Source organism: Gorilla gorilla, chromosome 19 (assembly GCF_029281585.2).
Source record: "Gorilla gorilla gorilla isolate KB3781 chromosome 19, NHGRI_mGorGor1-v2.1_pri, whole genome shotgun sequence".
Taxonomy (NCBI): Eukaryota; Metazoa; Chordata; class Mammalia; order Primates; family Hominidae; genus Gorilla; species Gorilla gorilla.
In genome coordinates this window covers 67,118,555-67,140,107 of record NC_073243.2, presented here as the reverse complement: position 1 = coordinate 67,140,107, position 21,553 = coordinate 67,118,555, and the positions used below count along the sequence as shown (strand labels likewise).

At 35.4% G+C, this 21,553-nt stretch overlaps 1 long non-coding RNA gene across 1 annotated transcript in view; it reads right to left on the bottom strand.

Annotated features, from left to right (window-relative positions):
- LOC129528145 (uncharacterized) overlaps window positions 1-21,553 on the bottom strand; it is a 312,151-nt gene that overhangs the window by 241,997 nt on the left and 48,601 nt on the right. Inside the window, exon 2 of the long non-coding RNA XR_008673372.2 lies at window positions 5,877-6,073. This is a non-coding gene — a long non-coding RNA (uncharacterized lncRNA). The remainder of the gene's footprint in view (window positions 1-5,876; window positions 6,074-21,553) is intronic.

The following is a 21,553-nucleotide window of genomic DNA, read 5'->3' as shown; positions in this document are numbered from 1 at the left end:
ACTGGGAAAGATTTCTTGATGAAGACAATTTTTAATTAAACATATGCCTGATATTTGACCTAGCAATTACCTTACTAGAAATCTATCCTAAAAAAATTTGTGCCATCTGATATATCTATAAGTTTATTTACTTCTGCTTTGCTTTTAATTGCAAAGAGCTGGAGCAATCCGAAAGTCTTTCAACAGATGACTAGTTAAATAAGTAATAATATATTCATACAATGAAATATAATGGAGGTCTTAAAAGTGAAACAAATCTTAGTATACAGCTAATACAGAGATATCTAAAGATTCAATTAAGATTATTTTTAAAGGGGGCAAAAGAGTGATTATAGGATGTGCCTAATTATATATCCATATTTTAAAAGATATAATTAGAAAACATAATTGTGTGTATATGTGCATATTTTTGGGAAATAGAATTGAATATTAGGTTGGGAAAGAGACTAGCTTTTCATTCTATCTGCCATGTATGGTTTGACTTTGAAAATTGTTAGATGATTTTTCATTATTTACTTTTACTAAATACATAAATTACATTACAATAATTAAATCTGAATAATTCTATTAGAATTATACAATAATATACTTGAAAATTAAGAAAATAGTGATATATTCAGTAATTTTTGGAACAAAAGTAAAGGCCAACTTTTTCCAAAGTATGTTTTGTAGAAACGTAATCTTGGAAATGATGTTAAAACAACAACGAAAACAGACATAACAACTACAACAAAAAAAGTGTTCTTCAGTCAAAATAATTAGAAACACCAGAAATTCTGCCTCAAACAGAAAATTATGTGTATTCAAACATGAAAGCCTCTTACAAATCTTGCAGTAAAGAAACTTTTCTGGTTAACCAAATGTATTAGTCCATTTTCACACTGCTATAAAGATACTATCTGACACTGGGTAATTTATAAAGGAAAGAGATTTAATTGACTCACAGTTCCACATGGCTGGGGAGACCTCAGGAAACTTACGGTCATGATGGAAGGGGAAGTAGGCACCTCTTACATGTCGGTAGGTAAGAGAAAGCGTGTGTGAAAGAACTGTCAAAGACTTATAAAACCATCAGATCTTATGAGGACTCACTCGCTATCATGAGAGCAGCATGGGGGAAACCGCTCCCATGATCCAATCACCTCCCACCAGGTCCCTCCCTTGACACGTGGGGATTCTGGGGATTGTAATTTGAGATGAGATTTGCGTGGGAACACAGAGTCAAACCATATCGCCAAGCATTTTCCAAACATTTATTCATCTTTCATTTGTCACCTATTAATATCTTACAAATCATACTTGTAAAATCCATTTAGAACTGTACCAGAGGCAATGAATGCAATCATTTTAGCTATGTTTAAGAATGGTGCCAAAATACTCATTTCAGACTAGGCTGTCAGAAATTCTGGGAGTATGGCAGCTCGGCCACATCCCTAGATGCCATGGTCCTTCTCTGTCTCTCTGGGAAGTAATCTAATACTGAGAGGGGTATGCTGACCTCACCTGGAGGATGTGTATAAGGCTAGAATTCTGAGATCTGTGCTTGAGAGAGCAGTAGCTGCTACAGGACTTTTCTCTCTTTGGTAACAAGCAAAAACCAAGATACTTTTGGTGGATAAGGATTACTTTTCCCAGAAGCTGGGCAAAAGTCTTATTTGAATACTTCAAGTTGCAGAATCCTTTGGAAAGGGGCTGCCCTATGGACTTGCTTTTGGTGGCATTGTTTGTTCATGCCAGTGCTGTTAGAACTAGTGGGTCACTGCTCCACTGATCTGAATTGTTCCCAGCTCCTGCAGTTGGAAGAGATGCAGTTGGCATGCAGGGAGACCTTGGAGAATAGAAACTTCTTCGACAGGAGTTTCTATCAACAAGGGTTAGGGTTCATAGGTTAAAGACTTTCCAATTCATCATTTTTTCTTTTTATTTTTCTGGCAGAAAACACCTGCATATTTACTTGTGACAATCTAATAAAACTAGGAATCAAAAATAAAATGTAACATATTGGAAATTAAGAAACAGTAATGAGTAACACCTGAATTAAAGAGAAACTGAAAATAAAATTTACTGTAAGACATTCAAAGGTTGCATTTATGAGAAACTTTATAACCTGAATGCTTAAATTATTTCAGAATTATGGGGGATATAATTGAATAGTAAAGACAAATGCCTGCATGTAAGACAGGTTTGATTTTTTTTTGTTCTACACAATTATCTCTCATAAATGAATCGTTATATATTTGAGTTCTTACAAAGTATCTCAAATTATGTGTCATGCTCTCAGTATGTTTTAAACAATGATTACCTAGTTGAGGAGGACATATTAGCCTTAAATGATAGCCCTCAAGGCAGTTTGGGATGCTTTGGGATGCTTATCAAGTTTACCTGACAGGGTTGACTAACAAAGATAGCAAATAAATTGAACAAAGATTTGGTAATTATTCCAGTGCAAATTATTTTGTATTTATAGGTTTTGTATTTAATGAGAAACATGAATTTTTAGAATTATTCAGAGTGAAAATATACTGGTTACATTTCAGAGATAATCAAAAATATGTTTTTAGAAGAAATGAGAAAAAAAAACTGTCTTATGCCACGCAAACGAGATTGAACTGTGTGAGGAAATACCAGGGACCATGAGCTGTGGATTGAAAAGGTGCTGCATCTTAAACAACTTAGGCCATGTGAAGATTAAGTGCATTACGAAAAAGTACTCAGTGACTCATCAAGTGGAACTAGTGGCAAAAAATATTGATGTCAAAGATGCATATAAAGAATTCAAATAAAATTGCTTCAAAAATATAAGAGAAGAGTGATATTCCTAAACAAATACATGTTTCTAACTCCTGTTAGACAAAATGGAAACCTAGAATTTGTTATGGGTCCCTCCCTTACCCCTGCCATGGGTATATCACCAAAGAGGAAAAGTTATAGGTTAAAAAAAAAAAAAACACCAATTTTGCCAAGCCAAATGAATGCCAAATGAGAGAAGGAATTCTTAAACAGGACACAAAACACACTGTGAAAAAACAAAGCATGATATATTGAACAATAGTAAAATTAATTTTAATCAAATGGCATTTTCAGAATAATAAAAGGGCAAAAATTGAAAAGAGAGGATATTTGTGACAAAAACTGACCAAGCACTCATATTTAAATATTCAAGGAATGTTTACAATTCAATAACAGATGACCCAATGTAAAATGGACAATAAGCACTTCAAAATAAAGTAAATATCTAATAACCAATAAACTTATGAAAATGTTATCAAAATTAGAGAAATGGATACTAATTTAATGTAATTTTCCAAGATGAAAAATTACTACACACTCTCCAGAATGTCTAAAATTAAAAGATAAAAAATACCAAGTATTGGCACGAATTTGAGCAACTGGCAATCTCACATGCTGCTGCTGTAGAATACAGTAATCTGCTACAATCTGCTGCTGTAGAATACAGCAAACTGCTACAATCACTTTAAATTGTTTTGCATTATCTTCTATATTTGACTACTATATATCTCATAACATAACAATTTCACACTCAAGTACTTATTCAGCACAAATTCATGAACATGTACCTAAAGCATAGATATAAAAATGTTTATACTCCCAAAGCAAAAACAACCCAAAGTCTGTCAATTATAGAATAAATAAGTAGTGTTTTAGTCATACAATAAATACTGTAAAACAATTAAAATGAACAATCTACAACTGTGTTCAACCACATGGATGAATTTTATAAACCAAAATTTTAGTGAAAGGAGCCAGATACAAAACAACACATACTCTATGATTCATTTTTGTATAGTTGAAAACAGACAAAACAAGTCTATTGTGTTAGAAGTCAGCGTAGTGAGTAACATTTGCTTTGGAGTACTGGGGTGCTGATTTGGACAGTGCAGGAGGAGGTGGTGGTGATGCTCAATTTCTTGAGCAGATTGATTGTTACCTTGGTTAGTTCAATTTGTGCTCATGATTTACATACTTTTCTCTTACTTTTCAACTAAAAAATTAAAAGTGGATTAAAACCTAAATGAATATAATAAATCTTTAAAATATTTAAAAGAATATGTAATTTTTGTAATATTTAAAGATACTTATGGATAAAGGTATAATAACCAAAAAAGCGTACTTAGAAGCCACAAAGGAAATACAAAGCATACTTTACTAATAAAAAATAACTTTTCTATGGCAAATATCTCTATAAACAAATTCAAATGAAATATGCTACACCAGGGTATTTGTTCCACACAAAATTAAGTCTTACTCTTTCTGATGCATATAAACCACAAAGCCTAATAAGCTAATCACAGAGCCTAACAGAAAAATGGACAATAGAAAATGGCAATAATTCGTGAAAGAAATATTGCAAAAGTCAGTAAGCATAAAATATTTCTCAACCTCACTGATAGGAGGATACAAATTAAACGGTTCAAGAAGAAATTACAATATAATTTGGGTAGTAGTAAATAATCTTTTGATATTTATTAAAAGCAACACATCTATTCTTTGACCTTGCAAACACACTTTTGAAAATCATAAAAAGTAAAATCATAAAAATATGTGTTCAAGTATTTTCATTTCAGCACTGTTGCCTGTGACAAAATGTTGTAGTGGACAGAATCCCTGAATATCCTCCTCTGTCTCTCTTTTTCTGTCTTTGTCTCTCTCTCTCTGTCTCTCTCTCTCTTTCTCTCTCTCTCTCTCTCTCTCTCACACACACACACACACACACACATACACACTTGAATAAATCATACTTATAGAATACTATGTAGCTATTAAAACAAACGTGTTAATCATCAAGCTGACCTGGATGGTTGTCAGGGATACATAGTCTACCTAAAAAAGCAAATTGCAGGGGTCTTGTTTTATTATGAAAAAAATTTAAGTGCAGCAACAGAAAAAATTCATAATGCATATATGCGAATATATGTTTGTAAATACTTATAAGCAGACATAAATATGTGGAAGAAAACACATCAGGTTGTTAGCATGATTCCCTGAGATAGGGTTTTTTTTATTTTTAATTTTTTTTCCTGTGACTCATTGGTGTCTTTATGAAAGACTAATGTGGACATTTGGAATTGATAAATTTTATTATCATCTAGAAAAACATATCATATTTTGAAGAACTCTTTTCATAGCTGTTGAATCTTCTTGATGACAGTTTTACTTTATTTGGCATGCTTGATGCTACATCTACTTCACATTTTTATGACAACTTTTTAATAAACGTCTTTGACGCACTTTCTTAATCTTTCTCAATTCTTGCTGGCTTGACCACAAAGAGCACTTTTTCTGGAAGTGTGAAATCAGATACTTACTTAAGGAGGTGTATTTTGGTGATAATTTCTTTTTGTCACACAAAAGTTGTGATGGTTAGAGATACCATATAAATGCCTTGTCTTTCAATTTAAATAAAAGTATAATTAGAACCAATGTCATTTTAACAGTTTTAAACAGGCGTATTCTGTTTGTTATCTACATCTATTTAACCATAAATTAGATCCATATCACTTGTGGGTTTTCAAAGATTTTTTTTCATTCTTTTCATTCTTTGGGCAGCTAAAATCTAGGATGGTGTTAAGTTTCTTCATTTTGTCAATTATATATAAAAAATTAGAAACAACATGAATCTGCATTTCTTTGATGAGATAGTTTAATAACAAACTATTTCTCAATATTTGTATACTAAAAACTAGTGAAGGTGTTATGTGTTTCAGTATCTTATCTCTTATTTGAACATGGGTTTCTGAAAGGAGCCTATATAATACTATAAATGGTATGTAGTAAATGAGGCACTGTCTTGGCTGGGACTGCTATAAAAAAATTACCATAGACCATTGACTAAACCACAAACATATACTTCTCACAGTTCTGGAAGTTGGAAAGCCAAGATGAGGGTGCCAGTATGGTTAGCTTCTAGTGAGGGTCCTCTTGCAGGTTGCAGACAGCCGGCTTCTTGGCTCCTCACATGGCAGGAAGAAGGTGCTCAAGCTCTCTGGCCTCTTCTTACAAGGGCATTAATTACTTCTGAAGGCTCCACCTCCAAACACCATCACATTGCTGACTGGGGGGACATAAACATTCAGTTCGTAACAGGTACCCTTAACTGTTTCTTGTAGCTTGCATTCTAATTATGATCATCATCATCACCTCAACGTTTGATGACCGGAAGAAACTTTTCCTTGGTTGAAGAATTTATCAACAGTTCAGAAGTTACTAAAAAAAATACTATTTTACTTGCGATTTGATCTCTTTCAAAAGGGATCACGTTTAGATCACAGTCTTCAGAATTATTAACATGTATGCCTTTTTTAGAGAGTTGATTTTAATGCATTAATAGATCTTAAATAATATATATGTATTTACTTATTTCGAGTCATTGATAAATTTGCAAAATTGTTTCTTAGGGCTTAGGATTCAAAGTATGGTAACAAAATAAAGCTGAGCAGTACAGTAAATGCACACTGGGTGATATTTCACTAACTAAACAAACCTTATTTACTACTTGTATTGCTTAGGTTTAAACACAAGAACATTACAAATGGTTTTAAAACTCATAATGATTCAAAATCTTAAACGGAAAAAAAATGCACAAACCTTCCATTAACTTCCTTGTCATTTTTTAATGTTTTTCTCTTCTTATGTTTTTCTACTGTTGGGCAATGTGGGCAATGTGTATTCTGACATATAGACTATAGTGGTAAAGAAAAAAACATTGCTATTAAAAAAAAAAGAAAAAAAAACAATAAAAAGAAAGAAAAAAGAAGATCATTTTTGTTAATTTGTAGTATAAGTTGAATTAAATGTGCTACCCAGTAGCATACAAAATCAATTTTTAAAAATTGAGCACTAGAAATACAAAGGGAAATAGTTCCTACCAGACTAGGACTTTAGATTCAAAGACAATATCTTTAAGCATACTGATCTCATATTACAAAGAACATGAAGGAGTTATTTTAAGAAAAAAGAAATAAAAATGTCAATTCCTTCACAAAGGAAAAATTTATATATAATTTAAAAACAAATTAAACAACTACTTTAAAATATGCTATTTGTTCAATCTCAAGCCTTTTTAATCCAAAAAGGGTTTTGAAATCAGGTGAATAAAAATATATATATATAGAATATATAAACAATGCAGATATTAAACTGTAGGACAATGAAAGTTTAAAGAGTTAGAGAGACAGGAAATAAACATGGTAATAAACACATTACTAGAATATTCATCTTAAAGATACCTACATCATTGTTCATGAAGCTGACCTTCTTAGTTCTTTTTTTTTTTAACTTTCATTTTAGGTTCAGGGGTACACATGAAGTTTTGTTATATAAGAAAACTCATGTCACAGGGGTTTGTTGTACAGATTATTTTATCACCCAGGTAATAAGCCTAGTACCCAGCAGTTATTTTTTCTACTCCTCTCCCTCCTCCCACGCTTAACCCTTAAGCAGACCTGTGTCTGTTCTCCCTTTCTTTGTGTTCATGAGTTCTCATCATTCAGCTCCCACTTATAAGTGAGAACGTGAGGTATTTGGTCTTCTGTTAGTTTGCTAAGGCACCTTAGTTTGCTAAAGTAACATGAGGTATTTGGTCTTCTGTTAGTTTGCTTCTGTTAGTTTGCTAAGGATAACAGCCTCCACCTCCATCCATGTTCTCGCAAAAGGCATGTCTTATTCTTTTTTATGGCTGCATAGTATTCCATGGCATATATGTACCACATTTTCTTTATCCAACCTGTCATTGATGAGCATTTAGGTTGATTCCATGTCTTTGCTATTGTGAATAGTGCTGCGATGAACATAAGTGTGCATGTGTCTTTATGGTAAAATGATTTATATTCCTCTGGTATATACTCAGTAATAGGATTGCTGGATTGAATGGTAGTTTTGTTTTTAGCTCTTTGAGGAATTGCCACACTGCTTTCCGAAATGGTTGAACTAATTTACACCACCACCAACAGTGTGTAAGTGTTCCATTTTCTCCACAACCTCGTGATGATCTGTTATTTTTTGACTTTTATTAATGATAGCCATTCTGACTGATGTGAGATGGTATCTCACTGTTGATCTTCTTACTTCTACTAAATATCTGAGGAATTATTTTAGGTCTCCAAATCATGTCTGTTATTCTTTCAGCTGCCAATAATAGCAGCTAACTTACTATGCTTCATTTTAATAACTAGATAATTGGCCTCCTGGAATAATATTTAACTGGTCCATTTTAAGATCCATTGTGAAGTCATTTCCAGTCATTTCGAAAGTATAAACATTTGCTCACTTGTAAACTTCTTCAAAGCTTGGGCAAGAACACCAAGCATGTCAAAGTTCTTGTTTCTTCCCATCTCTGACTTCAAAAACATATAAAAAAAAAGATGGGAATTAATATTCAGCATGACTTGGGTGATATTTAACCTCTGAATCAGTTTAGCTTCATTTGTTTAAGTTTATAATAATACAATAAGCATAAAAGTTTCAGATCTTAGCCCAATAATCTTTAGTGACATTACACTTCATAGTCTTGCTTCAGCTCTTTATGTAATCATCTTGTATGATTTTCTTGTATTTGTTTTCAAAATATTATTTGGCAACCCAAGCCTCTTGCCTAAATAACATATTTTCTATTTAGTGCATACCATGGAAAAAATGTCTTTAAAGATCAAAGGCCAAAAACTACACACAAAACAGTAATAAATTAAAAAATAATTTTACAATACTCATACCCTAGAAAGAGAAGCTCACCTGATTCACGGATTCCACATGGGCTTTGGTATTACAAAATAATTATTACTATTCTTCACTTGGCTGTAGTTCTGGGGGCAAGACCCTATCTGGCAATTGTTCCAGTACAAAAGCGGAATGGTAGCAGGTTAGGGGATGGGATAGATGTCACCAAAACCAGAGAAATGAGCAGATCCCAGAGTGTGTGAGTAACTAAGTCCAAAAGCTTGGAAGGAGATGTTCACCAAACCAAGTGGGTTAGAAACGATGTAGAAATTGAGCTAAAGTGCCAGAAATCCAGGAAATCAGAGGATGAGAGTAATTGCAAGCAGGTCCAGAGAGAAAACAGAGGTTTTTGGTGTAAAATGGCATATGGTTTGCAGCCCATGATCCAGCTGGGCTCAACTTTTCACAAACATATCTGTGAAGGCACAGGAAGATCACAAAAGTCAGAACACTGTAAACTAGAACTGACAATTAACCTTTTGCAAGTATCTATGAGAAATTTTCATAAACTAGAAAGTAAAAGACTTGAGTTGAAAATTGCGATAGATATTTCAACCTTGCTTTACTTAATTAGGAGTAGGTAAATTTTTCTCTTTCCTGCTATTTCCCTGGTCCAAAAATAAATCTGCATCAATCAGAAAACTAGGCAAATATCTTTTTACTCTGGGGAGCTATATTTTGAAATTCATCTTCCTGCCCCTTAACCCATGATTATTATTACCATGACAACCCCTTTTCATACATATGTTTGGAGATTACAGAAAACAATGTTATAAAGTGTGTGTGTGGGGGGGGGGCGGTGAGGAGTTGTCTACTGATGATGTTCAACATTCTAAAAGGTATAATCCACACAAATTAAATGTTATGGAAATATAGTAATGAGAAAGAACTGAGAACATTGAACACTCTAAATTTTGAAAGCACTTCATTTATTCTGAGTGCTGCAAAATTAGGCAAAACTAGGTACCGGAGGCCCTATCTCTGATCAGTAGCACATCACTGGCTATTTGTTAATGGATATTGGGCTAAGAGTTATGTATTTCAGCATGTGTTTTGGTTGTAGATGTGGGAGATAAGCATAGGTTTGCAAGTACATAGAGCTTAGGGTCAATGGCACCCAATCAATGAAATTTGGGATATGCAAGATAAGTATATGGTGAAAAGAATATCTTTTTCAGTAAGGCATTGACTGGAGTTACTCAAGTCACCGGAATGAGGCAAGGTCCCATGTAAGTTTTGCAACTATTCACAGCTTTCTAACACCCACTAAGAATGAGGTATTTGAGGCAAAGGACCCTCTGTATCACTTTCCCTAGGCCACTGTTGGTATTTTGAGAATGTGAATGAGGCAGCAGTCCCACATTTTTATTTTAAATTTTCTGATTGCCACAAAAAGTCGTAGCTAATTAATTATTTTACTTGTATTTGAAATAATGATCAATGTAGGGGTGAGATTTGGGAAGCAGAGTGGACAAGCATAAGCATAGGTTCAGCCTGTCTTCTCCACGAATAATATTGATCTCACCATGTGGTTTAAAGGTGGACGTGAAAACAATCTTTTTCCAGATATTTATTATTTTCTTTTTCTTTTGTCTTTTTTTTGCTATGTTTAAGGTCTACAATAATGTTTTGATATACATAAATAGTAAAACGATACCTATGGAAGCAAATTAACCTATCCATAACTTCACATAGTAATTTGTTTTTGGTTTGGAGTGAGAGCACCTAAAATCCATATTCTCTTAGCAAATTTCCATTTACACAAAACAATATTGTTGACTATATACTCATGCTGTGCATTAGATTTCCAGATTTACTCACACTATGTAACTGCAACTCTACCCTTTGACTTATCTCTCCCCTCTCCCTTCACCCTGGTAACCACAGGTCTACTATTTTCGCATATTCAACTATTTTGTTTTGTTTCGTTATATTTTTATATTTACATATATAAGTGAGGTGATGCAATATTTAAAGCAATTTTAACAAGAGGATTTCAGAACTGTGCTTATTAACAGCAGCCTCAATAGATTAACCTTGAGGCTTGATCTGAATGTATATGATTTAAGATATTTGCTAAAACACCAAACACACATAAACTTCCTCTTGATATTTCATAGGCATTACTTGTAAAAGAAGCATTTGTGAAGGATCACGGGGCCCTGCATAGAGTAACCTTTTTTTCTTGTCCCTCAAGGCTTTATGCCCAAGTATCTTTCTGTTGCTAAAATCATTGATTTGGGTTTTGCCACTTACTTAATCTTGGTCCTCAAATCGAGTTGCCCAAGCACATTGCTGACTTTACCCTATAGCATCTGCCTGACTTTTGTTATCTTAGTTGAACTTTTTGAGTAAAACTTTGGGCCCATTTACTAGCCTCCTTCCTATTTTATCAGCTTTACTTATGTCATCTACCCTGTGGCTGCACAAGTCCTAACATGATCTTTATCTCTCTCAATTAAAATGAGACTATCACTTGCATTGACAAATTTAGTTGGTTATTGTGATTATATGTTGTCAAAAGCCCAAAGACAAATTAGTAAATAATCATGCTGTTTGCAGCTTTCATTTCATATATACCTTACTTGATTTCCAGATGGAGAAATCTGATGTCTATGGAAGGCCAGAAAGTTAAGACAGTACTGAGTTCTCTTAGAGAAGATAAGAATGTAAACAGATGTAATTAAAAGATTACAAAATTTTTTCAAAAGTATAAGCAGACAATGGGTCATAATACTGCCAGATATATTCAAAGCTAATTTATTTGGGAATGCTTAAGGTACTTTTATTTTTAAGTAAGAAAATGTTTATTGCTGTATATTCTGAAAAAGTGTTGTGCATTTGTTCTCTGCATATCGAGAGGATTTTCAGCGGAAGTGTTGCTGCTTTTGTGTGAGTTTAAATCTTCACACTTAAATCTTTGCATCTGGAGAAGTTTAGGTTTAGAAGATCTTTCAACTGCTCTCCAACCAACCTCACTGCACACTGTATATCATTCTTTTGTGTCTTTTCTCTCTTCAATAATGCACATGGCTCAGGTAAAGAGTAGATGTAAAAAAACATAAATACACCCTGGAAGTTTCTTGATTCTTCAAACCATCTTAAAATAGAATTTTTAGCCTAAATTCACATTGAGTCTCAAAGTTTGTACATGGTTAATTTACTGTTCTATCTGTCTTGATGCTGAACCAATGTTTTTGTTTGTTTAATGTGAGTGGTCTTTCTAATCCCATTAAGTGGAAACAAAGTTTACAAATGTAAATCCATTTTACTTTGATTTAGTACTTTTGCAAGACCAGGCTTCACAAATCAAGGACTGAACTTTGACAGCAAGAGTAGTTTCAAAAGGTGTTTTTCTCTCACCTTTGAGAGAAAAGGAGTAAGATCTTTCTAGGGATTTCTTTTTTTTTTTTTTTTTCCTCCAAAGATAAACACTGGTAGTATGGGAGGTTGAGGGGATTGGACTTGGCAGAGCCCTTTTGTTCAGAAGTAAATGTTGAGCCTACGCTGAGATCCTGCAGATGGAATACAATCTGTGAGATTATTCCTGTTGTTTTTCTACTACTATGTCAATTATCATTCTTTGAAGGGAAAAATTAACAGGGCGTCTGTTGGGCATTGAGGAAAAAACTTTGGACTCTGGGTCAGAAGAAATGGAACAAGCCATAACCACTTGCAGCCTCACTTCTCATATGTATAAAATAATAGCAATAGTGGTTAGTATTTATTGAGCAGATGGAATTTCTACTTCTAATCCTCACAATAGCCCACTTGAGTTTCTGGAATAATTTATTTAGTCAAATTTATGTGAAAATGCCTGCCATACTATATACTATTGTTCTGAAAATCAAATGGGGCAATTCATATAAAACTATCTGAAAATTAAAGTTACAATTTTCAATAGGAAGGACTCTTGGCTATCTTTCTTGAAATCATTTTATTAGCTATTTTGCATAACTCAATTGCTGTCAGAGAAAAAGAAGTTGTATACAGATTCCAAATAATAATTTGACATTAATAAGCAATGTCAAAATAAGAACACAGAGTTAAACACTTTTTCCCTTGAGTAACAAACAACTTTGAAAAAGTCAGTGTAATACTTTTGACAGATATTATTAACAGGAAATTGTGGAATTAGTATACTTAAAGTCTAGGGAGAAAAATTTTATATTTTTCTCAGGAATGCTAATAAATATATCATTATAGGAATAAATATGAATCTAAAAAATAACCTAGTTAATATGACCAATAAAGAGTAATAATGGGTGGGAGATAAGTGTTTTTCTAAAATATGTTTATACTTTCATTTCAAAAGTTTATACAACAAAATTATAATTCTTTTTATAGTTTTGAAACAATGTTAAAAATTATATAGCAAACATGAGAGAGAGAGAGAGAGAGCTAAGCAAGTAGGAATAAACTTCAGTCCTCAACCTCAGGCATGCAAAAATATATATATATTTAAAATTTTTCTACAACTTCATTTTTGATGCTGAGACTCCATGCTATCCATCTGGTAAAAAATTCAATTGTCTTCATTACTGGTGTCCTTCCTATCTTGATCCCCTGCTTCTTTTCCAGTGACAAGGCATTGGGGGATGTTCATTGGTATAACTATTTAATCATCCATTCCTCTGTTTGCACAACGTCTTCAGGTCTCTGTTGCTTCTATGCCAGATGATTTGGTTTGGCTGTGTTCTTACCCAAATCTCATATTGAACTGTAGCTCCTATAATTTCCATGTGTCGTGGGAGGGACCTGGTTGGAGGTAATTGAATCATGGGGGTGGGGCTTTCCCATTCTGTTCTCATGGTAGTAAGTCTCATGAGATCTGATGGTTTTATAAATGGGAGTTCCCCTGCACACGTTCTCTTGCCTGCTACCATGTAAGATGTGACTTTGCTCCTCATTCATCTTCTGTCATGATTGTGAGGCTTGCCCAGCCATGTGGAACTGTGAGTCAATTAAACCTCTTTCCTTTTTAAATTACCCAGTCTCAGGTATGTCTTTATTAGCAGCATGATAACAGACTAATACACCAGGTTTTGATGAGAGAATGTTTTCCTATTTAATCTCATTCACATCAGAGATCTTGCTGCTTTCCTGGTTACACTGCCAGAAAACACAGATCTTTTTCTCACCTCCTTCACAAGCTCAGGGGATCTCTATTCTTGAGCGAGGGTCTCCCACCATCCATGGTATGATATTTTGAATAGATAGTTAGTCTTCAGCTCTAAAACTCTTGCAATCTCCAGATTGATAAAAATGTATTCTGCACGTTAGTGAGATGACTGGTGGCTGACCCCTAAATAGCCTCAGAATGGGGACTTGTCACCAGAAAGACAAAGTCATGATTATAGGGTTGGGACTTTCAGCCCCATCTCCCAACTTTCAGAGAAGGGAGAGGGGCCAAAGGTTGAGGTGATCAACAATGGCCAATGATCTAATCCATAGAGCCACGTAATGAAGCCTCCACAAAAAAACTAAAAGGACTGGGTTTGGGGAGCTTCTGGATAGCTGAACAAGTGAAGATTCCTGAAAGGTGGCACCCAAAGAGGGCATGGAAGCTTCATGCCCCTTCCCACGTGTCTTACCCTATCCATGTCTTTATCTGGCTCTTCATGTGTGTTCTCTGTAATACCTTTGTGATAAAAAAGTAAACACAAGTAAGTGTTTTCCTGACTTCTGTGAGCTGCTCTAGTAAATTAATCAAACTGGGAAAGAGATCACAGAAACCTTAATTTATAGTCAATTAGTCAGAAGCAAAGATAACAACCTGGGACTTGCAACTGGGGTCTGAGGTAGGTGCAGTCTTGTGACACTGAGCTCTTAAACTGTGGGATCTGATGCTGCCTCCAGGTAGATACTGTCAGAATTGAATTGAATTAGAGGACACTCAGTTTGCTGGAGAATCTGGTGTCAGAAGTGTGTTGTGGTATGTGAGAGTAGAAAAAAAGCAAGCTTTTTTTTTTTTCCTTTTTTTTCTAATATGGACACTCCTATCTTTGTGTATGTCCAGCACATACTGTCTTAATCTGTGAGTCTTCTTTTACGTGCTTTAAACTTCCTTAAGACTTACATGTTTATAAAACAAAAGCCAGAAATATTTGCAGTTTATTTCTGATTTCTGCCTCTGCTTCTATCCTCAAAACTGTTCAAACTGACAATTTTCTTAAAACGCATCAAAGGAGAGAGAAAAAAATGTATAATTTAGTGTAATATGTATAATTTTAGTATGTATAATTTGGTATCTCACTGTGGTAGGATGAATAATCACCCCCAAAGACGTTCAAATTCTAATCACTAGAACCTGTGAATGTCACCTTATATGGAAAAAGATATTTTGAAGATGTGAGTAAATTAAGAATCTTGAGATTAAGAGATTATCCAGGTGGGTCTTATAAGATCCCTGTAACAGGGACCAGGAGAAGATAGAGTCAGAACAGTAGCAGGTGATAAGTTGATGGTAGCAGATACTGGAGTGGCATACTTTGACAATGGACCACAAGTCAAGGAATACTCTTATAGAAGCTAAAAGGGAAGGAAACTGATTCTGCCTCCAGGTCCTCAAGATCCCCAGTGAAACTGATTTTTGACTGCTGACCTCCAGAACCATAAGAAAACAAATTTGTGACGTTTTAAATATCTACATCTGTGGTGATTTGTTACAGCAATAGGAAACTACTAAAGTCAGAATCCCCTCACTTAAATGCTAAAAGTTCTCGAAACTCAAAGCTTGATAACAAATTCTTTTCTTACATGTTTTCTCTTAACTGGAAGAATTAAGATATTCTTAAATACTTTTCTCTTCCATGTGATATGTTAAATTATTTCTCTAAAGATTTCATATTTTAATATTAACAAACCTTGTTTTTCTTTGCAAAAATTACTATACGTCTTCAAAAAGCATTTAATACAAGGACAAAGTTGGTCCCCATCCATGAAGTGCTCTGATAGTTTTAAATAGATTTGATCTTGATAGTTCCATATTTATTCATTAACTCAGAAAGAATTACAAACATTTATTGTTAACCCACTGCATTTTAGACCTTTTATCTAGTTCCTGTGGGCACAATGATAAATAGAAAGAAATAATCAAAATTACAAAATTATTAGTGCAATAATAGAAATATATGAAGAAAGCTCTGATGTTGCAGGGCTGAATCTTATGTGAAACAATGAACCAGTCCTAAGGTATTTACATTGTCCAAAATTGAGCATAATCTCCTGAATTTACTTAGTTTGACCAATGGGGTATATGCAAGCATACTTCAAGTAGAGACTTGATGCACACTTGCTCATTGGAGCTTGTTGTTTAGGAAATCTTGCTCTTGAGATCCAGACACCATGTGAAGAAGTTCAAGCTAGTCATTTGGAAAAATCCAAATAGAGAGGGAAAGAGTTTCCACACTATTAAGGCATAGCACTTGGGCACTATAAAACTCATAGAAAAAAGACTATCTCTAAGATATCTATTTGCATGGCTTTGGATCCTGCTAAAGAGCTAAACATGGAGGAAGCTGTCTTGAATGCTCCAGCTCCAGCCACCACTGACCACAAGCAAGAGCAGCACAAGAATGGTGCAGCTTAGCCCATGCCAACCTATAAAATTCTGAGCAAATAAAATGGTGGATGTTTTAACACACTAAGTTTTTGGACTGTTTGCTATGCAGCAATAGAAAATTGAAATAGAAATTAGTATCTGAAAGTAGGATACCACTGTAATAATAACCAAATACAGGGGTGGTGGCTTTGGGACCAGGCAGTAAGGAGATTGTTGAAGGAAGCTTGAAGTGCAGGAAAGAGATTGCTATTAAAAGGTGGACGGGGTAGATAAAACCACAAAGATGGGAAAAAACAGAGCAGAAAAACTGGAAACTCTAAAAATCAGAGCGCCTCTCCTCCTCCAAAGGAACGCAGCTCCTCACCAGCAACGGAACAAAGCTGGACGGAGAATGACTTTGATGAGTTGAGAGAAGAAGGCTTCAGACAATCAAACTACTCCGAGCTACAGGAGGAAATTCGAACCAATGGCAAAGAAGTTAAAAGCTTTGAAAAAAAATTAGACGAATGGATAACTAGAATAACCAATGCAGAGAAGTCCTCAGAGGACCTGATGGAGCTGAAAACCAAGGCACGAGAGCTACGTGACAAATGCAGAAGCCTCAGTAGCCGATGCAATCAACTGGAAGAAAGCTGATGCAATTAACTGATGCAATGAACTGCAATCAGCGATGGAAGACGAAATGAATGAAATGAAGCATGAAGAGAAGTTTAGAGAAAAAAGAATAAAAAGAAATGAACAAAGCCTCCAAGAAATATGGGACTATGTGAAAAGACCAAATCTACGTCTCATTGGTGTACCTGAAAGTGATGGGAAGAATGGAACCAAGTTGGAAAACACTCAGCAGGATATTATACAGGAGAACTTCCCCAATCTAGCAAGGCAGGCCAACATTCAGATTCAGGAAATACAGAGAACGCCACAAAGATACTCCTCAAGAGAGCAACTCCAAGACACATAATTGTCAGATTCACCAAAGTTGAAATAAAGGAAAAAATGTTCAGGGCAGCCAGAGAGAAAGGTCAGGTTACCCACAAAGGGAAGCCCATCAGACTAACAGCTGATCTCTTGGCAGAAACTCTACAAGCCAGAAGAGAGTGGAGACCAATATTCAACATTCTTAAAGAAAAGAATTTTCAACCCAGAATCTCATACCAGCCAAACTAAGCTTCATAAGTGAAGGACAAATAAAATCCTTTACAGATAAGCAAATGCTGAGAGATTTTGTCACCACCAGTCCTGCCCTAAAAGAGCTCCTGAAGGAAGCACTAAACACGGAAAGGAACAACCGGTAACAGCCACTGCAAAAACATGCCAAATTGTAAAGACCATCGAGGCTAGGAAGAAACTGCGTCAACTAACGAGCAAAATAACCAGCTAACATCATAATGACAGGATCACATTCACACATAACAATATTAACTTGAAATGTAAATGGACTAAATGCTCCAATTAAAAGATACAGACTGGCAAATTAGATAAAGAGTCAAGACCCATCAGTTGTGCTGTATTCAGGAAACCCATCTCACATGCAGAGACACACATAGGCTCAAAATAAAGGGATGGACGAAGATCTACCAAGCAAATGGAAAACAAAAAAAGGCAGGGGTTGCAATCCTAGTCTCTGATAAAACAGCCTAGTCTCTGATAAAACCAACAAAGATCAAAAGAGACAAAGAAGGCCATTACATAATGGTAAAGGGATCAATTCAACAAGAAGAGCTAACTATCCTAAATATATATGCACCCAATACAGGAGGACACTGATTCATAAAGCAAGGCCTTAGTGACCTATAAAGAGACTTAGACTCCCACACAATAATAATGGGAGCCTTTAACACCCCACTGTCAACATTAGACAGATCAAAGAGACAGAAAGTGAACAAGGATACCCAGGAATTGAACTCAGCTCTGCACCAAGCGGACCTAATAGACATCTACAGAACTCTCCATCCCAAATCAACAGAATATACATTCTTTTCAGCACCACACCACACTTACTCCAAAATTGAACACATAGTTGGAAGTGAAGCACTCCTCAGCAAATGTAAAAGAACAGAAATTATAACAAACTGTATCTCAGACCACAGTGCAATCAAATTAGAACTCAGGATTAAGAAACTCACTCAAAATCGCTCAACTACATGGAAACTGAACAACCTGCTCCTGAATGACTACTGGGTACATAACGAAATGAAGGCAGAAATAAAGATGTTCTTTGAAACCAACAAGAACAAAGACACAACATACCAGAATCTCTGGGACACATTCAAAGCACTGTGTAGAGAGAAATTTATAGCACTAAATGCCCACAAGAGAAAGCAGGAAAGATCTAAAATTGACACCCTAACATCACAATTAAAAGAACTAGAAAAGCAAGAGCAAACACATTCAAAAGCTAGCAGAAGGCAAGAAATAACTAAGATCAGAGCAGAACTGAAGGAAATAGAGACATAAAAAACCCTTCAAAAAATTAATGAATCCAGGAGCTGGTTTTTTGAAACGATCAACAAAATCGATAGACCGCTAGCAAGACTAATAAAGAAAAGAAGAGAGAAGAATCAAATACACACAATAAAAAATGATAAAGGGGATATCACCACCAATCCCACAGAAATACAAACTACCATCAGAAAATACTATAAACACCTCTATGCAAATAAACTAGAAAATCTAGAAGAAATGGATAAATTCCTCGACACATACATCCTCCCAAGACTAAACCAGGAAGAAGTTGAATCTCTGAATAGACCAATAACAGGAGCTGAAATTGAGGCAATAATTAATAGCTTACCAACCAAACAAAGTCCAGGACCAGATGGATTCACAGCCGAATTCTACCAGAGGTACAAAGAGGAGCTGGTACCATTCCTTCTGAAACTATTCCAATCAATAGAAAAAGAGGGAATCCTCCCTAACTCATTTTATGAGGCCAGCATCATCCTGATACCAAAGCCTGGCAGAGACACAACAACAAAAAGAGAATTTTAGACCAATATCCCTGATGAACATTGATGCGAAAATCCTCAATAAAATACTGGCAAACCAAATCCAGCAGCACATCAAAAAGCTTATCCACCGCGATCAAGTGGGCTTCATCCCTGGGATGCAAGGCTGGTCCAACATACGCAAATCAATAAATGTAATCCAACATATAAACAGAACCAAAGACAAAAATCACATGTTTATCTCAATAGATGCAGAAAAGGCCTTTGACAAAATTCAACAACCCTTCATGCTAAAAACTCTCAATAAATTAGGTATTGATGGGATGTATCTCAAAATAATAATAGCTATCTATGACAAACCCATAGCCAATATCATACTGAATGGACAAAAACTGGAAACATTCCCTTTGAAAACTGGCACAAGGCAGGGATGCCCTCTCTCACCATTCCTATTCAACATAATGTTGGAAGTTCTGGCCAAGACAATCAGGCAGGAGGAGGAAATAAAGGGCATTCAATTAGGAAAAGACGAAGTCAAATTTTCCCTGTTTGCAGATGACATGATTGTATATCTAGAAATCCCCATCGTCTCAGCCCAAAATCTCAAGCTGATAAGCAACTTCGGCAAAGTCTCAGGATACAAAATCAATGTACAAAAATCACAAGCATTCTTATACACCAATAACAGACAGAGAGTCAAATCATGACTGAACTCCCATTCACTATTGTTTCTAAGAGAATAAAATACCTAGGAATCCAACTTACAAGGGATGTGAAGGACCTCTTCAAGGAGAACTACAAACCACTGCTCAATGAAATAGAAGAGGATACGAACAAAGGGAAGAACATTCCATGCTCATGAGTAGGAAGAATCAATATCGTGAAAATGGCCATACTGTCCAAGGTAATTTCCAGATTCTATGCCATCCTCATCAAGCTACAAATGACTTTCTTCACAGAATTGGAAAAAACTACTTTAAAGTTCACATGGAACCAAAAAAGAGCCTGCATCGCCAAGTCAATCCTAAGCCAAAAGAACAAAGCTGGAGGCATCACGCTACTTGACTTCAAACTATACTACAAGGCTACAGTAACCAAAACAGCATGGTACTGGTACCAAAACAGAGATACAGACCAATGGAACAGAACAGAGCCCTCAGAAATAATGCCACATGTTTACAACTATCTGATCTTTGACAAACCTGACAAAAACAAGCAATGGGGAAAGGAATCCCTATTTAATAAATGGTGCTGGGAAAAATGGCTAGCCATATGTAGAAAGATGAAACTGGATCCCTTCCTTACACCTTACACAAAAGTTAATTCAAGATGGATTAAAGACTTAAATGTTAGACCTAAAACCATAAAAACCCTAGAAGAAAACCTAGGCATTACCATTCAGGACACAGGCATGGGCAAGGACTTCACGTCTAAAACACCAAAAGCAATGGCAACCAAAGCCAAAATTGAGAAACAGGATCTAATTAAACTGAAGAGCTTCTGCACAGCAAAAGAAATTACCATCAGAGTGAACAGGCAACCTACAGAATGGGAGAAAAGTTTTGCAACCTACTCATCTGACAAAGGGCTAATATCCAGAATCTACAATGAACTCAAACAAATTTACAAGAAAAAAACAAACAACCCCATCAAAAAGTGGGCAAAGGATATGAACAGACACTTCTCAAAAGAAGACATTTATGCAGCCAAAAGACACATGAAAAAATGCTCATCATCACTGGCCATCAGAGAAATGCAAATCAAAACCACAATGAGATACCATCTCACACTAGTTAGAATGGCGATCATTAAAAAGTCAGGAAACAACAGGTGCTGGAGAGGATGTGGGGAAATAGGAACACTTTTACACTGTTGGTGGGACTGTAAACTAGTTCAACCATTGTGGAAGTCAGTGTGGCGATTCCTCAGGGATCTAGAACTAGAAATACCATTTGACCCAGCCATCCCATTACTGGGTATATACCCAAAGGATTATAAATCATGCTGCTATAAAGACACATGCACGCGTATGTTTATTGCGGCAGTATTCACAATAGCAAAGACTTGGAACCAACCTAAGTGTCCAACAACGATAGACTGGATTAAGAAAATGTGGCACATATACACCATGGAATACTATGCAGCCATGAAAAATGATGAGTTCATGTCCTTTGTAGGGACATGGATGAAGCTGGAAACCATCATTCTCAGCAAACTATCACAAGGACAAAAAACCAAACACCGCATGTTCTCACTCATAGGTGGGAATTGAACAATGAGAACACATGGACACAGGGAGGGGAACATC